The 26,885-nt window shown below is 40.6% G+C and overlaps 1 pseudogene; it reads right to left on the minus strand.

The window, feature by feature from the left end:
- Positions 1–13,646: 13,646 nt before the first annotated feature.
- Positions 13,647–26,885, minus strand: part of LOC128524727 (butyrophilin subfamily 2 member A2-like) — a 51,106-nt pseudogene continuing 37,867 nt past the window's right edge.

A 26,885-nucleotide genomic window follows, 5' to 3' on the forward strand; every position in this document is an offset into this window, starting at 1 on the left:
TTCATTTTTTTACAAACTGATATCTACAATTTCAGCTCTTTGTCTTTAACATTGGATAATTGGTTAAACAAGTCAACGACAAATAATTGACTTTATATTAACTATTTTTAATATTATTTGCTGCAAGAAGTTTGAATTTACAGTTTCACAGAGAGGAGCTCCAGGGTCCATGGTTTGAGCCTGGGTGTGGACTACACTGAACATCATGTAAATGCAAATGTAAACTTTATAATTAAATCATTTGGCAGACGCGCTTCTTTTTTTTTTTAGCCCAAGTACTTAAGGAAAATATAGGTTTTAAAACATTGTTTGAAGACTGCCAGTGACTCTGACAGAACAGGGAAGAGTTCTGGAGGCTGAGAGATGGTGGGGGCAGTCGAGCAGTGCTGGAGGATTGGAGGGAGCATGATGCAGTATCACACATGACCCCTCTTAAATACACAGCATGTGAGCAGATAGACCTGATGGCGTCGCGGATGGCTGCCTCAGTGTGGAGCTCTCTATTTGTCTTACTGTTTTTGTTAGTTTGTCCTGTTTTTTGTTTCTCAAGTGTTATCACTTATACCAGGGATGAACTGCTGAACATTCAGCAGGACACAGCACACAATTTCTAACCAGTTTTAGATTTTTCAAACGTTTTGCTGAACATTGTAACTGGCGGAGCAGCGGCGCTGTTGAAATGCTTTAAAAAGCGCAGGCGGGGAAAGAGAGCCGGCACGCTCGTTAAGCTCGGCTTTAGAACTGCACTGCCGTGTATATAACTGGCGAATCTCCGCTCTCTACCCAACAAAATGGACAAACTTTTCCTGCTCTCCAGGACTCTGCCGCGCTGTGTTTCACGGAAACCTGGCTGAATGAAGCCATTCCGGACAACGCGCTACACCTGCCGGGCTTCCAGAGCGGATTGCGACACAGAATCAACAAAGAAATCGCGAGGCGGCGGGACATGCTTTTACATCAATGAACGTTGGTGTACAAATGTGACACCCTTGAAGAAGATGTGCTGTCCTGATCTAGAGGCATTTTTCATCAACTCCAAGCCTGTCTATTCGCGCCGGGAGTTTACCTTGTTTATTCTTGTGAGTGTGAACATCCCTCCACAAGCGTGTGTGAACGCAGCATTGCAACAGCTTGCTGCTTAGATCACAGACACGGAGCAACAACACCCGGACTCGGTTATAATTATACTTGGAGATTTTAACAAAGCAAACCTCAAACGTGATCTGTCTGAATACAAACAGCACATTTCATGCCCCACCAGAGACAAAAATACTTTGGATCACTGCTACACCACATTAAAGGATGCATATCGCTCCGTCCCCAGAGCAGCTTTAGGACTTTCTGACCACTGCCTGGTTCATCTTCTCCCGATCTATAGGCAAAAACATAAATCTGCTAAGCCTGTAGTAAGGACAGTAAAGAGATGGACCAGTAAAGCAGAGCAGGAATTACAGGCCTGTTTTGTCTGCACTGATTGGAGTATTTTTTGAAGGTGCTGCCACCAACCTGGAAAAGCTCACAGTAACATCCTACATCAGTTTCTGTGAGGACATGTGCATCACTACCAGGACTTGTTTAACATATAACAATGACAAACCAACAGGTTTGATTACAGTAACAGTTACAGTTACAGTCTGATTGGTAACAGGTGTGCTCTCGCCATTGGCGCAGAGTGTATTAGCAGGAGTTATGACTTAGATGTGCTGGGTTGATCAGACTGGCTCGTGACACATACTCTTTATCACAATTATTGATGCTCCACAGACAATGTGATTTGATTTTAAACAAGCTTTCGTACAAGTAGCTAGCAAACAGCTAGTTAGTTAGATTGTTTTTTGGTGAGCTTCATATGACTATCAGTAATTAACAGTAATTAACACTGTTTCACTTCAGAAGAGAAAAAAACAACAACCATGCATCTTGGTACACTTCCAAGGTATTAAATGCTGCAAGATCTATTATCTAGTTCACCTAGATAAACTCAACCAAACAAAAATTTGTTGATGAATATAAAGACAGCATTAAATAAATATAACAAGGTGAGTCTGGTTTAACAATATTAACAATCACTAGAACAGCAGACGTCCATTGTAATCTACCGATACAAACATCTTCCAGGTAAGTCCTATTTAACTATTAACATTTAAATATAATGTGAAACTGAAACAGCATGGGATAAGTGTAAAACAATACGGTTTCCTTTACATAATCGCCATGTGTTCCATCATCAGAAAGTGTGCACTCCGTCTTCATCATCTTTATGTCCTTCTTCTTCCCACCATCTTTACTTATCTGTCGTTGTTTCTCCTCCTTAGCAGTCTCCGTAGGCGGACCTGCCTGCATAGTGGGTTTTGCAGCAGGTGATGTTGCCTGCCCCTGAGGTAAATCCTTCCGGGTCACACTTCTAACCGACGGCGCTGGTGGAGGAGGCTTACGTCCAAAATTGGCAGCCCGCATTTCGCACAACAAGAGGGGATCCTTTTACGGAAACCTGTGATGTTTTTCCACGACCCACCGGGGGAGTGGCACACTGACCCTGCGCTCTGGCAGATGACCTGCTTGTTGGGGGTGTGTTTACATTTTGTCCCGAGGCAACCGATACCACAACAGATCCAGCAGATAGCTTGCGCTCGGCTTGTGGAGTCCTAGTTATGGCTGTCCCTGGTGCACTCGGGGTCTGGTACATTCCTGGAAGTTTCCATCCGTCTTGAAGCACTGGCACTGAAGCCATGTTAACCGGAGTTTGATAAAAATCCTCACCTGGTAAAGCTGCCACAGTTGGCCGAGGAACCAAATAACCGGCATCTGAATGGCCTGTAATGCTTGAATCTCTGGGGCTCAGATAAGCAGCCTCGCTTCCTGTTTCAACGGTAGATCTGGGCACAGCACTGGGTGACAGGTACACTGAATCACCCTGCGATCTGTAAGGTGCCCCTAGTGGTGCTGTTGTGGCAGGAGTATGATATACTGAATTCACTTCTCCTGTCTGTCCTCTAAGGGACGGTGAGCGTGGACGTCCTTCAACTCCTATATCTGCCCATTCTGGCCGTGGCCTAGCACCAGAGCTGGAGTGGGAGCGTGGACGACTACCAGATCCTGATGCCCCTGCAGGTCTCTGCTACATCCCTTCAGCTAGGCTTGAAGGAGAGAGATACACTCCGTCCCTATTAATTAATTAACCCCTCCGTCCAGCCATTAACGTGTCACTGCTGAACTGGAGAGAGATAGACTGAGTCCACACTGGGGGCACGGTGGGCATCCGGTGCTGTCTGGAGGAGCCGTAAGCGGTTAGCAGGGGCGATGCCTTGGCGCCCGTGGAGGGAGCAGAGCCACCACCCCGGCCCACCATCTTGCTCCTGCTCCAGCACCATCAAGATGTCACCTTTCCGGAAAGCCAGCTCCTCCGGACTCTCAGCCGCATTATCATATAACGCCTTTGCTAGCACCGTCTGAGAAAAAAAAATTGAACAAAGAAGGAAAGATAGAATTAGATTGGCACAATTTGTTGTATAGAAATAGACAAAACATAGTCATGAAAAATACTGATACAAATCTAGACATGGAACAGAGTGATAAAAAGCAAAAAGGGGGTGTGTTGTTCATTGTATTTACTAGCAATGAGTAAGAAAGGAAAGCGATGAAAAAAACTACATTGGAAAGACTACAAAAGTAAAATAAAAGTTCAAATTTAAATTAAAGTCGATAAAGTAAGAGAAAATTTATGCAATCACTGAAACAAATCAGAGAAACCTAAAACTTCAACTATTTTATGCAAAGTACAGGAAAAGTTTGAAGAAATGGGCTGCATTAAAAGTTTTAAAAGGAAGACAAGTCTTGGTTGTACATGTGGATACTCAGTGCATATGCAGGGACAGTCAGCCGTGTCACACCACACCAGCATACCAGAAATGCCATTCATAACACAATTTGGCGAAGTAAATCCAATGTGTTTGGATTTAAAAAGTCTTAAGTCAGTTTAGCCAAGCTCACTTTGCAGAGATCCACCTCAGCTAAATACTGCACCGGTTAGACTTGCACAAGTTCTACTGGCAGAACAGGACTAAACCAAGAAGACAAACAGCAAGGCAAGCCAAACATTAGAGCTATTATACAGAATAACACTACAGTTTACACGAGTTCAGCAGATTACACTAACAACTGGCCATGAGATAAAATGACCTTGTTTTTCTGCTTGCTTGACAAACAGAAACCGACAGAAGCTGGAAAAAGTCTGTTGGAGGTCATAAAAAACAATTCTTCCTTTCCATTACTTCTAATTGTAGAAAGTGGCTGCAATTCATTAAGAAGGTGTGCAAATTAGGAACAGCTGTTAAGTGTATTCTCGGAGGCTGTTAAATAAATCCGAGCCATTTCTGGAAAAGATATGATGCCTTCATGCTTTTTGTGTTAAAACCTACTTCTGAGCGTACAGATACTAAGGTTTTGCAGTCGAACAATCCAGGTGTGTGTCGGGCGACTCTCCATTAGATCTGCAGTATTAGGGTTATGCAGAATAGTCTATGCAAACAGAGTCATGAAGTCAAATGAGCTACTCTGAGGTTGCAGGTTGTTAGGGATGACTTTTAATCATCAGCACACTTTACTAGAGCCACTGAAAGATCAGTACTGGCTCGACTGACTGACAACTGGTTACTAACCCTATACATATGGTAAGTGTGACTTTCCTGGCTGCTTTTATTAAAGCACAATAGAGTCGATACGTAGATGAGAGAGAGAGAAAGGGAACAGATGATAACGAGAGGAATGAGCGGGGGAGGGGGTTCCACATCTGTCCCCCGGTTTTAGGGGTCCTTTTGTCATCCGCTCAGGCTTTACCTCCCTCATTTTCACTGTCTTTCTCCTGCTCTCTTCCTTGGGGGGTTGAACTACTCTGGGACAAGCTGAGCCCCGATCACTTCTCCTCCTCTCTCCCGGAGGGGTTTCAAACGATTGGTCCCAACAGGAGGGGATTTAACAGCGGTGAACGGTAAATACCAAAGTCTGCATGTTAGACTATGTGCTTTCAATAATAAAAAAACAACAACAAACAAACACATAAAAACACTTACAGAGAGAGACATGACTGCCAGTGATTTCTGTATCAAAGCTCTGTATCAAAGCTCAGTCCGGGTGTGTGCTGGTTCTGGACAAGCCTTTTTAAAAATGTTTTTTAAATATCCTGGTCACATATAGAATGTGTAACCCATGTGTACGTCTGTCAGAGCCAGGCGTTGACTCAGATGTCCCGGTGGTGTAGACTGGCGTGATGTCAAAACCACTTTCCTTGCATTAAGTAGAGTTGATTGCTTACTGCAGATCTTCCTCGCCGCTTCACACCGTCGTCCATGACTATATCGCCTGAGCTCAACCTGGGGGATATAAAAAAAAGCTGATGTTTTCAAAATATTTAATTTCAATAAAATACAATCCCAGTGTAAAAATTATAATAAACATCATCAGCTTTAAAGATGTATTAATTACTTAATTACAGCATTTCAACCACAAACATTTAATGAGCTCCTATTATAACATAGTAATAATCTGTCTACAGGCGAATAAAATGGTTTGATTTCCTCATTTAAATCCTGAATGAAACACCACTGATGTCTTGCTGGACATTTAGAAATGAATCTTCCATTAAACCGACATCAGGTCTGACAGTTATTTCATGCGTTACTGTGTTTCAGGTTATTATTGCTGAGATTATGTAGATTATGTAGATTATACAGCTATTAACGGAGTGATTAGGAATACGTAGTGAATCTTCTCGGAGGGTTTTGAACAGCCACGTTTCGTTTTTCCAGCCCAGAGACCCTGTTAAAGACACAGACTGCTAACGCTCTCATCTCACGGTCACAACAAAAGGACGTTAACGTGCAGCTGAACTGCGGAGATTCGGGGAGAAACGCGGAGAGAAAACGCGCTGTGCGGAAACGGACAGGGACTCGGGCTGGAGTCTCAACAAAGGAGCCGGGAAATAAAGCTCGACCAAGTGTGGAAGAAATAAATAAATAAACAGAGAGAAACGAAGGATCTTACCTTCACTCCGGCGAGGAGACATGAAGGAAATGAGGAGGGACGAGGAAGACAAAAGACAGGAGGAATTACATTCCCGAAACGCCGCTGTGGTTGTGATTCTCTGCTGGGTTTTTTTTTTCGAGATTCATTTGCGTTGCTCCATTTGCTCGGTCTAACCCCCGGCCTTCTGCACAGGCCACTCGGGTTTGGGATCACACACACACACACACACACACACACAGAGTCAAGCAGGAAAAGCGCTCCCCCCATCCTCATTATAATGAACACTCAGGCGCTCTGCCCCCTGCTGGACAACTTTAGGAACTACAACATATTCAAATCGTACTATGAATAATAATAAATATATATGTGCAGTATATATATACTTTTTCTTTTTACACTCAACCATAAGCGTTAAGTAGCACACATAAAAAATCACAAACTAATTTTTATTTATTTCATTTTAAATACTGGTAATCTATTATAAAATGGTTAAAATTATTACCACAGCTGTGTGTGTTTTTGTAGCATTTTTTGAAGACTTTAAATAATAATAATAATAAAAAAATAATACTAGGTAGTCACAGTGTTACAGTATGTGAAAAATGTGGGACATTTTTTTTTCATTTGCTCCTCTTAGTTTTCCTTCCTCAGCTCAGACTACACCTGTTAGACTGAATTTAAATTTGGCACATGGTGTGTGTGTGTGTGTGTTGGGGTGGGGTTGGGGGCATGTTTTTTATATTTGTACGGAACATGTGTCCCCGCAAGGATAAGAATATCTCACAGATTTAAAGTCCTCACAAGGATATATGTGTTTTCTTAAAAAAGTAGCTTTCATTTCAGCTACGATTATGGTTAGATTTAAGCATTAATTAGCTGCATTAGTATTTAATTTAGGACCTCACTAGGGCAGCAGGAGAAATGCATATGTGTCTCTACAAGGGTGTCATAAATGTTATATGATGACAGGCATACTGTGATAGTTTTAAAGTTTTGGACCAGACTGGCTATGATGGAAACAGCTTTTTATAGTAGTAATACTAAAAGGGCTGTAGCAAAAGTAATGAAAAGTGACTTTTTTTACTAACTGACTCTTCCTCTATCAACATGGGCTCCATTACAAGCCGTGCATTTGCACAGTTGTTGAACCCAACTCTCGAATCCTGTATGAAAACCCCCTTTTTCAATTCAATTACATTAAAAAACTTTATTTATCCCCATTGGTCATGATAAGACACACACAGTAGTTCTTAAAAAAAAATCAGTGGAAGTACAAAATACAATAGAATAATATAAATATAATACAACTGTTGTAAATATAGTAAATAAAAATAGTCTGTTAGTGCAAAAAGCTTTGCATAAACATATGTCTAAATATCTGTAAACATCTGTATGAAGTATCTGCACATAAATATAAACTGTATAGACTGTGAAATAAGTACTGCTTAAGGTGAAATAGATGGATGCATATGTTAATAAATTAACCTTAAAGTGAGCAACTTTTTCGTAGTGGATGGTCTCACTGTTACGGAATAACAGACTCCACAGACAGGAATATAGAAAACCTGAATGGGTGCTTTTATTAACAATGGATATCAACTGTTTTGGGTAAAATGGGGGTAAAGAGAGTGAACAGGAAAGTCTGATCTGAAATGGCGCTGGAGCTGGTGGACAGAGGATCAGGAACAGTGGAACTGGTAAACAGGACACGGAGGGAAGGAGACGAGAAGGCCGGAGACACAGAGTGGGAAGATAGTTTGGAACAGGTGAGTCATGGAGTCCTTGTCTGTAGGGGAGACTAGACGCTGAGTGAAGGGAAGTGAGGTGTATTTGTATGTGTTGGTGATGAGGTTCAGGTGTATGTGATTAGAATTCGTGAGATTGGGAGCGTTGATTGGGGGCGGAGCCTGACATGTCCATGACATTTACTGTACACTGCATGATTTGTCTTCAATTCTGCCCCCCCCCCCCTTCGTTAAACTTCTTTATCTGTCTGTGTCAATATTGACATCTCTGTAAACAGTCTATACGTTGTAAAGTTAAACATATATAGATACAACAACATTGTAAACATGCCCTTGTACTTGTTTCATTCATGCTCGTTTTTAATTTAATTTAATTTAATTTAATTTAATTTATATAGCGCTTTTAGCAATGGTCATTGTCACAAAGCAGCTTTACAAAATCTAAAATTGGAAAAATGAGTATGAAATGTGTGAAAAAACATATATAAATCACAAATATCAGACAAATTTAAATTTATTTGATGATCACTTTAATGTTTTAGATCATCAAATAAATTTAAATATTAGTCAAAGATAACACAAGTACTCACATCATGTAGTTTTTCAATGAAGGTTTTATCATTTAGGTAAAGAAAAATCCAAAACTGCATAGCCCTGTATGAAAAAGTGTTTGCCTCCTAAACCTAATACTTGGTTGGGCCACCCTTAGCGGCAACAACTGCAGTCAAGGGTTTTCGATAACTTACAATGAGTCTGTTACAGCGTTGTGGAGGAATTTTGGCCCACTCATCTTTGCAGAATTGTTGTAAATCAGCCACATTGGTGGGTTTTCGAGCATGAACCGCCTTTCTAAGGTCATGCCACATCATTTCAATTGGATTCAGGGCAGAACTTTGACTGGCTACTCCACAAAGTCTTCATTTTGTTTTTCTACAGCCATTCCGAAGTGGACTTGCTGGTGTGCTTTGTGCATTGTCCTGCTGCAGAAATCAAGTTCGCTTTAGCTTAAGGTCACAAACAGATGGGTGGACATCTCCTTCGGGATATTTTGGTACACAGCAGAATTTATGTTTCCATTTATCACAGCAAGTCTTACACGTCCTGAAGCAGCAAAACAACCCCAGACCATCACACTACCACCACCATATTTTACTGTTGGTATGATGCTCTTTTTCTGAAATGCCGTGTTACTTTTACACCACACATAATGGGACACACTTTTGTCTCATCAGTCCACAGAGTATTTTCCCAAAAGTCTTGGGGATCATCAAGATGTGACGAGCCTTTATGTTTTTGCTCAGCAGTGGTTTTCGTCTCGGAACTCTGCCATGCAAACCCCGTCTCTTTCTTATGGTGGAGTCATGAACACTCACCTTAACTGAGGCCTGCAGTTCTATGAATGTTGGTGTGGGATCTTTTGTAAACTCTTGGATGAGTTGTCGCTGTGCTCTTGGGTAGTGTTGGAGGATGTTCCTTTAAAAAATTTTGTTACATTACAAAATTACTGTCTTTAAAAAGTAATCAGTTAAATTACAGCGTAGTGTAACTCTCAAGATACTTGTAAGTTACTTTGTAACCATTACACCCAACACTGCTCCTGGGGTAATTTTGGTCGGCCGGCCACTTCTAGGAAGGTTCTCCACTGTTTCATGTTTGTGCCATTTGTAGATAATGGCTCTCACTGCGGTTAACTGCAGTCTCAAAGCTTTAGAAATGGTTTTATAACCTTTTCCAGACTGATAGATCTCAATTATTAATAATTATTCTCAAATATTTTCTCATATTTTTATTTATTTCTTTGGATCTCGGCATGATGTCTAGCTTCTGAGGATCTTTTGGTCTACTTTACTTTGTTAGGCAGGTCCTATTTAAGTAATTTCTTGATTATGAACAGGTGTGGCACTAATCACCCTTACGGAAAGAAAATATATTTCTCTATTAACTGTCAATATACTGAATGATTTAGTGTTCTGATCTAAATATATTTACAATATACAGAATAATATATTGTATTAATATATTACAATATATATCAATATCTCTCTCTCTCTCTCTCTCTCTCTCTCTCTCTCTCTCTCTATATATATATATATATATATATATATATATATATATATATATATATTTATATAAATTACATAAGGAATTGCTGCTTTTCATATATCAAAAATCTTTAAACAACAGCATACAGTGATGAGCCACAACAAACACCACCTTAGACCAGTCAGTGTCCATACTGACCTCTGTCCATTACAACATAAAAAACAGCTGGTTAACAATATTAAAAAGATTACAGTTTACTATTACCACTAATTTGTAAATCGAGCCCATGCATTAAAATAAATACATAAATGAAATAAACTTAAATGTGCAAACTACAATATATAGTTTTCATTATGTAATAAATTTACAATTTATACAATATAACAGACAAAAAGCAAAATCTGTCAAATCAAGACACTAAATGATACAAAATGTCACGAAGATATTAAGTGTCACACTGCTCAACTCAAAGTATGATTTATACAGGAGTAACACAAAGTCCACAGCATTGTGACAATCTTTCAGTGAAAAGAATCAGTCAAAAAGGAGATGTTTTTTTTTTTTTATTGGTTGCTTGCTGTATGTAAGAGCTACAGGAACAGGGCTGGAAAAGTTTCTCACCGTCTACATCAGTCTTCTCTTGTGGTGGATGTCCAACAAGTTTGTCCAAAGTCTGCAAATCCTAAAGCTGCTTAATATTTAATGGAACAAAAAAAGTATTAAAACATTTGAGATTTACCTAAACACCATTCAGCAACTCTATTCCCAACTGTCTGAAGGTTGTGAGATGGGCTTGAGCTTGCTCATGGGCTGGTGCTGACCTGACTGATGAGGTGGTGCTGATGGAGACTTCAGAACATTCTCCTGTTTCTTTGTTTAAATTCTTGTTCTTCTCGAATGCTTCTGAAAAGAATCTAACATGCTAAACCACAGGTAGAATTGAATTTGAATTCCTTTTGCATTTGCATTTGAATTCCTTTTGTAATTAAAGAACGAACATAAGCTGTGTAATATTCAGCTAAAAATATACTACATGTTTTTTGACCTCAGACTCTGTAGTTTTAACTTTTAACATTTTTGTTAATTTATTATTATTATTATTTTACATGTTATCGTTTTTTAACATTCTGACTCTTAACTCTGTCAATAATAACTACGCACTTAATTTTAATTTCGGTGCAAAAAGTAAAACCCACCTTCACCGTCTGCTTTGTCTTCTTCTTGGTCTTTTTCTTCATCTGATCTGCGGCAGGCAAAGTAGGCAGTGCGCTACCAAAAGGTCTGTATGAAGTGAAATCCCGGACATTTTTCAAAAGGAATTGCAAATTGCACTTGCAACTGCGTTTTCCATATGTGGACACATAAAGTGTGACATAATATAAATTCAATTGCAAATTTTGCATTAACGTTTGCTTTTTCGCCTTCGCGAACGAACACTGACTCCCAAATTTTAAATGAAAAAGCAAAGTCTATTTGCAGTTGCATTTCTCTTTTCTCACAAGTCATGAGCCTGCTTATCAAAAAATAAAGAGACAAAAATGACAAATCGCATATTTTCTTACTCTGTAGTGGACAGAGAAGCTATTACAGATAAATATATTTTTAGATCTTCTCCTGTTATAGCCTGCTGTAGATAAATCTTTCAGAAACGCTGCTTACCGCCGCTTTATAGCGATGGAGTCACTAAGGGACCGTCTAAAAAGTGCACGACCAAGACCCAACCGTTTGGTTAAAGAAGAATACACAAGATTACAGAGAAATACCTCACAGGACATCAAACATATTACACTGTTAGGCTACAGTATTTGAAATTTGGCAGTCAGTGGCGAAAAAGCAAACAGTAATGCAAAATTTGCAATTGCATTTGAATTTTGTTACAATTTGTCCACATATGGAAAACGCAATTACAAATGCAATTTGCAATTCCTTTTCAAAAATGTCTGGGATTTCACACCATAGGTCTGGATAAATTATACTTTTAAAGTGTTTTTTGCTGACTTGACACCGAGGCCTGGCGATGTCCTGCACATTTCTCTAACACACTGGCCACTTAAACATTTGCAGGCTTAGAGCATGTGTGGGAGAAATTATTAGGATCTATATGTACTGTAGGCTTAATTGGGTTGGCCATAAGAAAATGTTGAACATTCAGTCATAAATGTATAATCAAAAATAGGTTTGGCCTTAAATTATAGGATAAGTGCATACAGAAAACACTGAACACAAACATTATCTCGTTGCTTCACTTTTTGATAAAAAAAAATTCTGTATATTGTATATTAGTTCTTTATTGGTAATGACATTTGTACATTGTAAAGTAAGCTTTTTCAATATCAATATTATTTAATATTGTTACAATAATGTTTTAATAGAACAATGATAAGTATAAATATATATATAAGTACTTATATAGGTACTAAAATATAGGTTTTAAGAAGTTGTTTGTAGACTGCCAGTTGCTCAGTTGTTCGGACATTTACAGTAGAGGAAGTTCATTCCACCAACGGGGTGTCAGAACAGGGAAGAGTTCTGGAGGCTGAGAGATGGTGGGAGCAGTCGAGCAGTGCTGGAGGATCGGAGGGAGCATGATGCAGTATCACATGTGACCCCTCTTAAATACACAGCATGTGAGCAGTTAAGCAAACTGGATGTGTTTAGCTGTGTGTGTTAATAACCCAGTGTACACTAGTTTGATTGTAAATGTGACTGTTATGTGAGTGTAAGTGCTTTATCCTGGTCAGGGTCATGGTGGATCCAAAGACATTAAATGATTCAATTTCCTGAAGTCCTACATGTTCATGCTCATATTCATATTCGCGATGGCTATGTCATGTGTCCCAGGGACTTCAAAGGTGGATGGACTGAGCACCGTCATTTGATTGCGGCACAAGAGACGGTGGCTAAAGGACTACACAAGCTGCCGGGGCACTTTCTCTTTCGATGAGAGCCAGCCTTCACAATCCAGCCACTGAAGAGGTTAAGGCCCCCTTTCCCAGCCGGGATCACCACTGTGGTTATCGGAGAAACAACACCAGGTCAGAGATCTCACACCTGAAATAGAGATGGAGAAAATGTTAGTTAAGGCTGTAAACTCAAGTGACAGAGCTGGAAACTTGCCCTTACCAAGATGGCGGCGTCACTGACGTGTCTGACTCAACTTCATGAGGCGTCTACATTCTTTAAGAGTTTCTAAGAGAAATCAGATTAACAACACAAACAGAGAATAATCCAGTAACTGGACTAAAATCTGTGTTTATTTATAGAATTTATAGAAATCTAATACCAGCTTTAATCTGATTGTAACTGCTGAAATCAGATAATGAAGGTATTATTAATGTTTAAATAAACACACTTTATTATAGACTCGACATGTTTCAACTGTTTATAGAGTTACTGTTTATTTTATGCCCACTCAGTGTTCCCTCTGACCTGAACCTCATAACAAAATCTCACTGAGGAGAAACTCTGCTTTCCCACAACACAGCGATTATATTTAAACCTCTCTGGTGTATCAGAGAGATTCTCCTGTCGTGTGACTCCATATGTCACTTGTTTTCCATCTGCAGACACTCTGAGTTCAGGATGAGCTGTATCAGGATCTAAAGTCACATCCACTGAGAAACACACACACACACACACTCACAATTCATTCAAAGAAACTAGTTACTGAACTTCTCTCTCTCTCTCTCTCTCTCTCTCTCTCACACACACACACACACTCACGCACTTACACACTCACGCACTTACACACACACACACACACACACACACACACACACACACACCCTGTAAGATATTGATGATATTAATGTAAACACACCTCATTATAGACTCGACATGTTTCAACTGTTTATGTTTATTTTATTCACAATAACATTTAGTCTCTAATCATATTTAATACAAATTATTATTTTGGTTTTAGTAAGTAAGTTATGATTATAGCCAGCTGTAAAACATACAGTATAAAATGTTATAAACTATAAATCAGATGTTTATTCAGTAACAGCAGGGATGATCAGTGGGTTATTGTCCCAAGTCCTGAAGTATGGATAGAGGTTCTCATTAAAAGACTGACCAGTGTAAGAGTAGATATGAGATCTGGACTCCACATCATAAAAGGAGACCAGACCCTCCTCATAATCCACGAACACCCCCACCTTCTCCACCTTATGTCTCAGTGTGAGGGGGACATCAGGATCAGCTTTAGCCCTGTACTGATTCCCCGACAGTTCCACAGTCCAGACTCCACCCTGAGGTGACCATGTAATCCAGTCCTTCCTGTTAACACTCTCTCTCATCACTCCTAATGTCCACCAGGTGTTTCCTCTGACCTGAACCTCATAATAAAATCTCCCTGAGGAGAAACTCTGCTTTGCCACAACACAGTGAGACATATTAAACCTCTCTGGTGTATCAGTAAGTTTCTTCTGTTCTGTGTCTCCACGTGTCACTTGTTTTCCATCAGCAGAAACTCTGAGTTCAGGATGAGCTGTATCAGGATCCAGAGTCACATCCACTGAGAAACACACACACACACACACACACACACACACACACACACACACACACACACACACGTCATTCAGAGAAACTGTGTGTGAAAAAGTACAAGTATTATAGATTTTTTTTTATTTACTGAACTTCTCTCTCTCTCTCTCTCTCACACACACACACTCTTTCTCTCTTTGTCTCACACACACACACACACACACACACACACACACACACACACACACACACACACACACACACACACACACCAGGTAAAGTATGTAACGTCATTCAGAAGATTTACATGATTTAGAAAAGAACACAGAACTGTAGTCGACTCTGACCTTCAAAATCAACTGTTTCATGTAATTTATGTCTCTACTGAAACAATAAAATGTTTTGGTTCTGGGGAAAAAGTTGGTTGGCTACAAATGAAATGAGTACAGTGCAAAGAACCTTTTTTATTTTTTGAAAACAACAAAAAACTGGAAAAAGTTTAATATATTGGATTCTTGCTGGATGCACAAAGACTGCTTATAGAAATATCACCGAGTGAGAAGTGTTGTGAAACATCTGAAACTTTTAGACTAAGGAAAACTATACTGTAACTATGCTCAAATCTCATCTCTGGTTAATTATGATGAATTGATTTTGTATTGTTTTATGAGTTTTATTTGAGTCACTTCACTTCCACCAGGGTTACAATTTTATTCTCTAAATATTTTACTACAATATCTTTTAACAGAAAAAATTATAAAAGGTAGATTGCTAAAAGTTAAAGCATAATTTAAAATATATACTTTTGTCTTTATGTGTGTTAAATCAAAGAACACAATTGGCTATTAACATTATTAGACAATTTCCAATTAAAAAAAATAAATAAAAATAGCAGTCAGCTTTTGATTCACGTTGGTTTTTGGTAAAATCCAGAATAAACAGTTGTTTTAACAGCACACTCTCAATGTCACAAAAGTTTTAAATCAGCCAAAAAGTAACTTACAAAGAGAAATTATTCATCTCCATGTTTTTCTAGTGATGTAAACCTATTCTGCCCCTTAAAGAAAAAATCAGAAACTCACAGATCTCACAGTGAGAGCATGCTTCCAGGACGTTACAGTTTTTCTGAATTGCTAAAACACTAAGTCCCATTGTAAAAACTAAACTGTCAACTACTCTTTTATCAAAACTCTATCATCAAATCAATCCCAGAGTTGTCAAAATCTTCAACACTATTCTTCTGGTTAGGGCACAATTTGCAAATCTAAATCTCCCATTTATCACACCTGTAAACACATTCTCACACACAAAACACATTTAGCAGTGTGGTGCACTTCTACCCAGACTGGTGCACACAGGCTACAGAAGTTAAACACAACTAACACACTGTTTTCATCATTTACACACTACCACTCAAAATTAAAAACAGTAAACAGTATATAAGCCTAGTCATATGCAAATGGCATGAGTGGATCCAACAATGGAGCAATACAATACAATACAATAGAAGAGGAAGAGGAGTCAGAGGAGTACGTGTCAGAGTCAGAGGTAGAGGTAGTGGGCAAGGACTAAAACCAAGAAGAAGATCTGTAATTTCAAATGACATTCGAGCAACTGTCATAGATCATGTTCTGGTGCATGGCATGACTATGAGGGAGGCAGGGCAACGTGTCCAACCAAACCTAAGCAGGTTCTCAGTGGCTACTATAATCCAGACCTTCAGAGAAGAAAACAGGTAAAAGTATACTTGTCTCAGTAAGGGGACAATAAAAAATATTTCTCCATGGTACTGTCTTTGAAAACATTTACTGAATAAAATATATATGTGGTATATACAGTGGTGGCCAAAAGTTTTGAGAATTACATAAATATTGGAAATTGGAAAAGTTGCTGCTTAAGTTTTTATAATAGCAATTTGCATATACTCCAGAATGTTATAAAGAGTGATCAGATGAATTGCATAGTCCTTCTTTGCCATGAAAATTAACTTAATCCCCAAAAAACCTTTCCACTGCATTTCATTGCTGTCATTAAAGGACCCGCTGAGATCATTTCAGTAATCGTCTTGTTAACTCAGGTGAGAATGTTGATGAGCACAAGGCTGGAGATCATCATGTCAGGCTGATTGGGTTAGAATGGCAGACTAACATGTTAAAAGGAGGGTGATGCTTGAAATCATTGTTCTTCCATTGTTAACCATGGTGACCTGCAAAGAAATGCATGCAGCTATCATTGCGTTGGATAAAAATGGCTTCACAGGCAAGGATATTGTGGCTACTAAGATTGCACCTGAATCAACAATTTAAAGGATCATCAAGAACTTCAAGGAAAGAAGTTCAATTCTTGTTAAGAAGGCTTCAGGGCATCCAAGAAAGTCCAGCAAGCGCCAGGATCTTCTCCTAAAGAGGATTCATCTGCGGGATCGGAGTGCCACCAGTGCAGAGCTTGCTCAGGAATGGCAGCAGGCAGGTGTGAGCGCATCTGCACACACAGTGAGGCGAAGACTTTTGGAAGATTGCCTGGTGTCAAGAAGGACAGCAAAGAAGCCACTTTTCTCCAAAAAAACATCAGGGACAGATTGATCTTCTGCAGAAAGTATGGTGAATGGACTGCTGAGGACTGGGGCAAAGTCATATTCTCCGATGAAGCCCCTTTCCGATTGTTTGGTGCATCTGGAAAAAGGCTTGTCCGGAGAAGAAAAGGTGAGCGCTACCATCAGTCCTGTTTCATGTTAACAGTAAAGCATCCTAAACCATTCATGTGTGGGGTTGTTCCTCATCCAAGGGAGTGGGCTCGCATCTCATCCAACACAGCCATGAATAAAGAATGGTACCAAAACACCCTCCAACAGCAAGTTTTTTCAACAATCCAACAACAGTTTGGTGAAGAACAATGCATTTTCCAGCACGATGGAGCACTGTGTCATAAGGCAAAAGTAATAACTAAGTGGCTCGGGGACCAAAACGTTGAAATTTTGGGTCCATGGCCTGGAAACTCCCCAGATCTTAATCCCATTGAGAACTTGTGGTCAATCCTCAAGAGGCGGGTGAACAAACAAAAACCCACTAATTCTGACAAACTCCAAGAAGTGATTATGAAAGAATGGGTTGCTATCAGTCAGGATTTGGCCCAGAAGTTGATTGAGAGCATGCCCAGTCGAATTGCAGAGGTCCTGAAAAAGAAGGGCCAACACTGCAAATACTGACTCTTTGCAAAAATGTCATGTAATTGTCGATAAAAGCCTTTGAAACGTATGAAGCGCTTGTGATTATATTTCAATACATCACAGAAACAACTGAAACAAAGATCTAAAAGCAGTTTAGCAGCAAACTTTGTGAAAACTAATATTTGTGTCATTCTCAAAACTTTTGGCCACGACTGTATATGTATATACTATATATATATGTGTGTAAGTATGTATGTGTATATATGTATATACTGTATGTACTGTATGTGTATATATATATATATATATATATATTGTGGCGTGGGCGGGGCGGCGGCTGACGACCAGCATGCTTTGCGGGAATGTCGGTGTGTTCACCATGATGGGGAAAGGTGTTTGGGTTAGTGGCTTCGGCCCTGTTGTGTGTGTGTTGAGGTGTCTGACGTGTGAAATGTGCTCTAGTTCAGGCTGACGCTGAATTAGAGATAGGCTCCTGAGTAAAGGTGCTGCTCATGCCATACCGGCTGTATGCTAAATAAAGTACTCCCAGCCATTGCATTGGGCAGCAAATAAGCTCGCTCGTCTCTCCAGCATTCTTTCAGGCGTAAAAACGCTACATTGGTGTCAAAAGTGGGATGGAGAGTAACGGGTTCGAGCGCACAACGGAAGACCTACTGAAAATCCAAGCGGGCCGCCGAGTAGCGGAGCGACTACTCGCGAAGAAGCGCTTTCCCGACGGCGCTAAAGCGAGCACACCACGGCAACCAACGCGGAGCGGCGAGGTGAAAATCCGCGCACCGTTAGCCGGCAAAGCGACCTGCCTCTGCGCGAGGCTGAGCGCGCTAAACCCATATCAGCGGGACATCACGGCGGAAGAGCCGAGCGACCGCCTGCAGCTCAGTGGCGCTCGGTTCGTGAACCTAGCCGGGGACAGGGCTACCCGTCGCGGCTAGGCAACGAGCAACTCCCCGACGTTTCGCGGCGAGGCCGAGGCACGGGACAGCGTACACCAGCAGCCGCTAGACTAGCGCCGGGAGGACGCGTGGTAAGCCGCGCTGGGCTCTACATCGACTGTGTGCTGGATGGCGTCTTACTGCGGGCGCTCGTGGACACCGGCTCCACTGTTTCGCTGCTGCGCTCTGGATTACTGGGGCAAAGCAAGCGTGTTTGCGGACGGCCTGATCCTGCCTTCAGCATCTGCACCGTTGCTGGGGGCTACGTGAAGGTAAGGGCGTGTCGCACAGTGCGAGTCCAGGTGGGTGGCCGAACTTATTCCCATGGGTTCGTTGTGGGGGACGTCGAGGAGGACTGCGTTTTGGGGTTGGATATTTTGGAGAGATGGGGTGCGCTGCTGAATTTGTCCAGCGGAACTCTGCGTGGTAACTTCGGGGTAGCCAGGTTGCTCGGACCCAAACCACAGCCGGACAGGTTAGCAGCACACACCCGGGGGGCGGAACTTCCGGTAGCAGACCGAGCGGGAAATCTGCGCGCTAACACCGGCGCTTTACCTCGCCGGCCGGGCAGCAAAGCGCGTGGCCGGTACTGCGAGCAAGTGGAGCGCCGTCACGACGTAGAACCCTCGACGCAGGACGTTCTCCCCGTGCAGTCCTCCAGGTCCTCCCGTGGTGATCAGCCGTCCGAGCCAGCAGGCAGCCGTCTTACTGCGTCTCCCAAAGCGTCACCCGCAGTCGCTCCGCCGGTCTCGCCGGTCTCACAGCTGAACTGTGAACCGCTCATCGCCAGGCAGAAGGGCCCCACCCAGCGCTCGCGGGCACCGCTGCAAGACTTTCAGGTGGGGGCACCTATGGGGCGAATGGGCGTGGACACCCACAGCCAGGGGCGAGATTTTGCTGCTGGCAAGCAGGTGTGGGTGTGTTCCTCCGGAAGGAGAAGGAGGGGGCTCTCGGCCGGGCGTGTGTCTCACTGGGTGGGCCCCTGTGCGGTAATAGCTCGGCTCTCCGATGTCATCTACCGGGTGCGGTTGGCGGGGCGGGTACGAGTTTTGCTCCACCGGGACCGTCTTGCGCCTTACCAGCCGCACGCCGATGAAACATCGAACCCTGTGGAGGCCGGACCGCCTCAGGACTATGTTCGCGTTCATCCCTCACCTGCCAAAGGACGCCGGCGTTCCCACCGCCAGCGCCGACCGCCTCCACGCCTCCAAAACAAACTTCGTCATGGTGACCAGGGACGGTCACAGCTCGGGTGGGGGCAGTGTGGCGTGGGCGGGGCGGCGGCTGACGACCAGCATGCTTTGCGGGAATGTCGGTGTGTTCACCATGATGGGGAAGTAGCTTCGGCCCTGTTGTGTGTGTGTTGAGGTGTCTGACGTGTGAAATGTGCTCTAGTTCAGGCTGACGCTGAATTAGAGGTAGGCTCCTGAGTGAAGGTGCTGCTCATGCCATACTGGCTGTGTGCTAAATAAAGTACTCCCACCCATTGCATTGGGCAGCAAATAAGCTCGCTCGGCTCTCCAGCATTCTTCTCGGCGTAAAAACGCTACAATATATATATATATATATATATATATATATATATATATATATATGTGTATACTTCTAACTAAATGTTGTTGTTTTTTTAGAACTGAAAGACGGCCACATGAGGGTGGAAGAACAGGCATGTTCTCATAATACCAGGAGACACTTATTGTGGATATGGTCCATCAAAATAATGCAATTCGACTGCGTGAAATACAGCAGCGGATTACATAAGACAACATACATTTTGAGGGAATAAAAAGTGTAAGTCTGTCAACAATTGACCGTGTCCTGTAACACAACAAGATAAGGATGAAACAAGTTTATCGGGTACCATTTGAGCAAAACAGTGAGAGTGAAAGAGCAACGATGTCAATATGTGCAAGTAAGTAAACTTTTACAGTAAACTTAGTACTAGAATGTATACTGTATTGTCTGAGAAGCAGCACATGTGCATCATACTGTGAACTAATTTACAGAACTAAATGTAGTTTGTTTTCACCATGTACAGAGAATCTTTAAACTTGACTCAATGGCTAGGCCTCACGAATACATTTTCGTGGATGAAGCTGGATTCAATCTAGCAAAAAGGAGAAGAAGAGGTTGTAACATCATAGGTCAACGTGCCATTATTGAACTGCCTGGCCAGCATGGTGGAAATGTAACTACAGTATCTGCGCTGCCATCAACAGCTATGGGGTTCTCCACAGTAATGTTACTATTGGGCCATACAACTCCGAAATTCTACTAACATTCCTGGATGGTCTACGGGATGCTTTGCTTGAGCATCCCATGTATGTTATCATTTAGGACAATGTGAGCTTTCACCGTGGTCCAAGTATACGCGATTAATGGGTGTCTTCCACCATTTTAAACCCTATTGAGGAGTTTTTTGTGGCATGAAGATGGAAAGTATACGACCAAAACCCTTTCACACAAGAAAATCTACTTTAAGCAATGAATGGAGCATGTGGTTAGATTGAAGTGGAATCTTGCCAGGGCTGGATTCGGCATGCTAAAGGATTCTCTCCTCGTTCCCTTGCAAGGGAGAACATGACATGTGATGTGGATGAAGTCCTGTTGCCTCACCCAGCACAGAGGCATGATGCTAAGGCAGAATGAATTATCTGAATATGCTGTAAAATATACAGTATATATTTTTTTTATATAAAACTTTCTTTGTTTAAATGTGAGTACAAGAATAAATGAATAAATATTATTTTACCGCTATTCCACAGTGTTTTGTATTTATTTATCTAGTGTGTAATCGTTGCGTTGTGCACATTGGCTGGTTTTGTGTGGTTTTCGACAGTAGTGCTTGATTTTGAGTAAAGTTTAAATAGTTTTGGGTCAAATGTTTGGTTTTGCATCTGGAGTCGAAGGTTTTGTGACTGTAGCTTGAATTTTAGAGCTTGTGTTTTGAGACAAAGATGAGATTTTAGGAAATCTTTTTTAGCTTGGGGGGGAAAAATTGACAAATTATGCTTTGAAAATTGAGACATCTCATTGGATACTTGCCTCCCAATAATATATCACAATGCATAGGATTTCATAAACAACCCGATTCAATATTACATTTTCCCTGATTTTGTTACAATTTTACACCTTAAAAGTTTCATGATTAATTAAATAAAGCTTGTTCCTTATAACATTATATATCATTAGTTTTCCCACTAAAAAAAAGCATTTAAACAATACAAACTAACTTGAAATACAAGAGTTTAATACGACATTTAACTGAGCAGTGCGTATGTGTAATCCTGCATGAATAATATTTCTAAACAAACTTAGCAAATAATTCACAGTGTACCACTTGTAGGATTATGAAGAAATGGTGGTATATTATCTCATTAAATACCTCTAAAGTCTCAAAACCCAATCTGACAATGAGCACATGGGTGCACACGGATGGGGTTTTCAACTAATTGGCGCTTACGGTGTTTTGAGACTGGTGTAAGCGTGTGTAATGTGTGGATTTGAGACTAATTCGCTTATAGAGTTTAGAGAAAAAGGCAGATCTGAGGCTTTTACAGTTTTTTTCCAATTGCGAACACACTAAAATGACATGCACAGCCCAACTATTTAAACTGATAAACAGAGAGCAAAACTTCTCAAGTCTCCAAAAGTCTAACCACATTTTCTGCTTTACACACATTTTGCATTTCAAAATGACACTTAGTTTTATAAAAATGACACACTTTAAATGCACTGAAAACAGTTATCTGCATAAGACACAACAATCTGACATAAAGTCACATGTTTGCCATTTCAAAACACTGCCATTTAAAATGACACTACATGAGCTAATTGGCCAATTACATGTGCCACCTGGCCAAACACCTCAATAGTTAATTGTTAACACTTCAATGAGGATGTGGGCACAGTGAAAAGACCACCTTTTTTTTTACAACAACAATTGAAGACATTACAGAGAGAGGAAGAGGAAGAAGGAGGTTGATAATAAGAGGGGGAGGAGGAGTGAGTGGTAGGGGTAAAGCAGGTAGAGGACTTCATGGCCAAAGAAGACAAACACTTTCAAATGAAATCAGAGCAACTTTAGTAGATCATGTCATTAACCATGGGCTGACGATGCGTGAGGCTGGACAGAGAGTGCAGCCAAACTTTAGCTGTTTTACTGTCGCCTCTGTCATCCGGACCTTTAGACTGGAGAACAGGTATGTAACCAAAATTTCATGTAGTACACATGTAGTATACTCCATGTCTAGTGTATCAGTCGGGTGACACCTGTTTACTTAGTGTATGACATCAGCCATTCATGAACTGTACAAGTTTCCTGTACAATGTACTCTATTGTGGGAAATATTTAGCCTGCATTGTCCAAGCCCTATATATATTTTTATAATTTCTTTTCTAAGGGACTGAGAGATGACACCATGGTGGAGAAAGGAGCCAAATGTTCACCGGGGTACAGGAAGCTGCCATTGTAAACTTAGTTTTGTAAAATAATGAAATTAGATTACGAGAAATTCAAAGCCACATCATCCAAGACAACACCTTATTCGACAACATTGGCTCGCATTCTCAAGCGAAACCAAATCAGAATGAAACAACTTTATAAGGTGCCGTTTAAGAGAAACTCTTAAAGAAACAAAGAGCTCAGACGAGCATATGTGGATGTAAGTACTATATTGACTGCAGTATACTACACGGAACATTGTTTCCCAGTGTACTGGATAACACCGTATTGACTGATTTTAGTTCTTTGTTTTCAGGGAGTACTGAAAATGGATGATCATGCAATCCCACATGAGTTCATCTTTATAGATGAGGCTGGGTTCAACCTAGCAAAGACCAGATGAAGGGGGAGAAATGTCATTGGCCACAGAGCCATTATAGATGTTCTTGCCCAACGTAGTGGGAACATCACAATGTGCGCTGCCATCTCCAGTATGCATCGTGTCTTCCACCATTATGCCAACCTTGGACCATACAACACAGCCCATATTGTCACATTTCTGGACAGACATCACAACATTCTTATACCACCAGAGCGTATGAATGATGCAGACCATCAAAAAAAAAAACCGGTACCTTGTAGTATGGGACAACGTGAGCTTTCATCGTGCAGCCCCAGTCCAAATCTGGTTTGCTGACCACCCAACATTTTTTCGTGCAATACCTCCCACCATACTCACCATTTCTGAACCCCATAGAAGAGTCCTTTTCGGCATGGCGGTGGAAGGTATACGACCGGCAGCCCTTTGTGCGCATGCCTCTTATGCAGGCCATGGAAGAGGCATGGGATGAGATTGATGTGGGTGCAATTTAGGGATGGATAAGGCACTCAAGGCACTTCTTCCCTCGATGTCTGGCAAGGGAAGATATTGCATGTGATGTTGATGAGGCGTTGTGGCTGTGCGGCTAAATGCTGACTAATTATTTTTCTTGCCTCTTTTTTTTTAATTGTAATATATTTTTTCAGAATTTTTTTTTTTAGTTTACTGTTTTTTGTAAGAATATTTTTGTTCAGTCCCATGTAAATATATAAAAAATGTTGCAACAGCATGTGTGTGTATCTGCAAATATTTCTGTGCATGTGAACAATCTGATACATGGAAGAGCATACTAAAGATGGGGGTGCTTTTCATTATGCCCAACAGTGTGTACATAGATGGTTAGGCAAAAATCTGGTAATATAAATGAAGTGTGTGCCATTTCATGCAAAGGTTTGATTTTGATAATGTTATGTGTAGTTTCGGTTGCAGTGCTTCATTTTGCAGGATATATGAGGTATTTTGCAGTTTGGGTGTGTGGTTTTGTGATTTGTGTTAAGTATTTTGATAAAACCAGAAAAAAAATAGTTAAAAAATTTGTGTGTTAGCAATTGGAACAAACTGTAACGTATGTGTAATGCCACTACCCGGAAGCTTCTCTGCTCTTTTCAGAATCATTAATATCTGAGGCTGATGCGAGATCACCAGTCATGGCCAATCAAACCTAAAATCAGCCAATTCTAGTCACTGGCCGATAGCCCAGTTCATCTCTTTTATGAATGTAAAAATACTTTTTGCAGTCAATGTGGTGATATGTGAATAGCCACACAAAAGAATCTTGATTCATAACTGAACTGATTTCCCCCCATCTCTAATTTAAACAATACGAAATTACTTCAAATACAAGAGTTTTATATTTAACATAAACTAAACAGAGTGCACAACCTGTAGGATGATAAAGAAACAGTGATGTTTTACACCTAAAATACTTCCAAAGCCTTGTACGCGTGTTAAGCAACTGCAAGCACAGTGCAGACAGCTTTATTTAGTGGCATTCACTGGGGGACAGCAAAGAAAGAATTTCATTGTAAGGGGAAAAATGTTTCTTTACTGTGCATATGACAATAAAACTTAAAACTTTGTGAGCGTACACAGCTTCTAATGCGGATACGCACAGAAATCTTTTACGCCATATTTATCTTACATACAAATACTCTTCTACCACGTACATATGGGAGGGTAGAAATTAGCACCTTCACTTAAGCATAGCCTCTACAGCTGACATGAACATGATTATTGTACAGCAATACAGTCAAACATTTCACCATAAAAATAACTAGATTACATCACTGAATATAGTCATGAAAGTGTGCAATTACCTTCTTCTTCTTCATACTTAATTTTTACCCTTTATATTACAATGAGCAGGAAGTCATTGTCTTCTCCTTCTGTGCACACAGTCAGTGTCACTATCAAACTAAAAGCCTTAAATTGCCAGTTTACATTAGTAAACACTAATACACTCACACTGTTACCCAAAAAAGGGTTAGTTGCGACACAAATGATATCAGAGGTATTTGCGGGAAGGCTAAGAAATGTTTTAGAGGAAGTCATGAATACAGATCAAATGTATGTATGTTTGAAATATCTATATTCAATAATATTTCTCTGATTCAAGGCATTTTAAAAATTTTAAGATTATACATTTTAAATATAATTATTTTTATAAGTATGATTTCCCTAGACCAAGAAAAAGCATTTGATAGTGTAGAGCACAGATATCTATGAATAACCAACTTTCGTCCTGATTTTATTAAGAAAAAAAAGGTTTACATAATGACATTGGGAGTGTGCTGAAAGTTAATGGTGGCTTGAGTGCACCTATTAAAATACAGTAGAGGGGCTAGACAAGCATGTTTACTGAAAGGTATGCTTTACTGATGAAACTGATGGAAAAGGAACACATCATCTATTAGTGTATGCCGATGACATAATTTAAGTTTTAAACAAAATAACACTTACAAAATAGGTGACGAAATTTCCTCTGCAAAAATAAACTGAGCAAAAAGTAAAGCAATTAGCGAAAGGTCTGAAAATGTATCAACACTATCAGTGAAACTTGAATGGACAAGAGGAGGAATTAAATAAAAATTTAAATGATTTTAGTAGTCATTTGGACTGCCTGCCAAGAAATGTTTTATATCTACCTAATGAAGAAAAAGGACAAGGCTTAATGCATCTGCAGAGCATAATTGCAGACTTTCACCTACACTTTTTCTGGACAGTTGCCAACATAACCTTTTTAAAATGAAACAATACAGAGAGTACAAGGTATGTATATTGATTTCTAAAAGAACCTTCACACCATGGAGCACATGAGTATGAGAAAGAGAAAGAGTATGAGAGACCACTATGACTGAGAGATCACTATGATGGGAGATAAGAGAGCTCATGCTTTCTCCAAACATAGAAGTAAACACTAACCATTGTTTTACTACAAAAACCTTGCAAACAAATTCCTTCACTGTCTTAGTGAAAAAACTTTTTAAAGCTTGCATGAAAGTTTATATATACACAATAAATATATACAGTATATACACAATAAAAATGTGTATACATACAAAAGTTTGTGTGCTATTCTCAAATTAACAGAGGAAGAACATCCACAATTACTGTACAAGCAGAAGGATTGTGTGTGTGTGTGTGAGAGAGAGAGAAAGAGATTGTGTGTGTGTGTGTGTGAGAGAGAAAGAGATTGTGTGTGTGTGTGTGTGTGTGTGTGTGTGAGAGAGAGAGAGCTTGTGTGTGTGTGTGAGAGTGAGAGAGAGAGAGGGAGATTGTGTGTGTGTGTGTGTGAGAGAGAGAGAGCTTGTGTGTGTGTGTGTGAGAGAGAGAGAGAGCGAGAGATTGTGTGTGTGTGTGTGTGTGTGTGTGTGTGTGTGAGAGAGAGAGATTGTGTGTGTGTGTGAGAGAGAGAAAGAGATTGTGTGTGTGTGTGTGTGTGTGTGTGTGTGTGTGTGTGTGTGTGAGAGAGAGAGATTGTGTGTGTGTGTGTGTGAGAGAGAGAGATTGTGTGTGTGTGTGTGTGTGTGTGTGTGAGAGAGAGAGATTGTGTGTGTGTGTGAGAGAGAGAGAGAGAGAGGGAGATTGTGTGTGTGTGTGTGTGAGAGAGAGACATTGTGTGTGTGTGTGTGAGAGAGAGAGAGCT

This window comes from Clarias gariepinus, chromosome 1 (genome assembly GCF_024256425.1).
Source record: "Clarias gariepinus isolate MV-2021 ecotype Netherlands chromosome 1, CGAR_prim_01v2, whole genome shotgun sequence".
NCBI classification, from domain to species: domain Eukaryota; kingdom Metazoa; phylum Chordata; class Actinopteri; order Siluriformes; family Clariidae; genus Clarias; species Clarias gariepinus.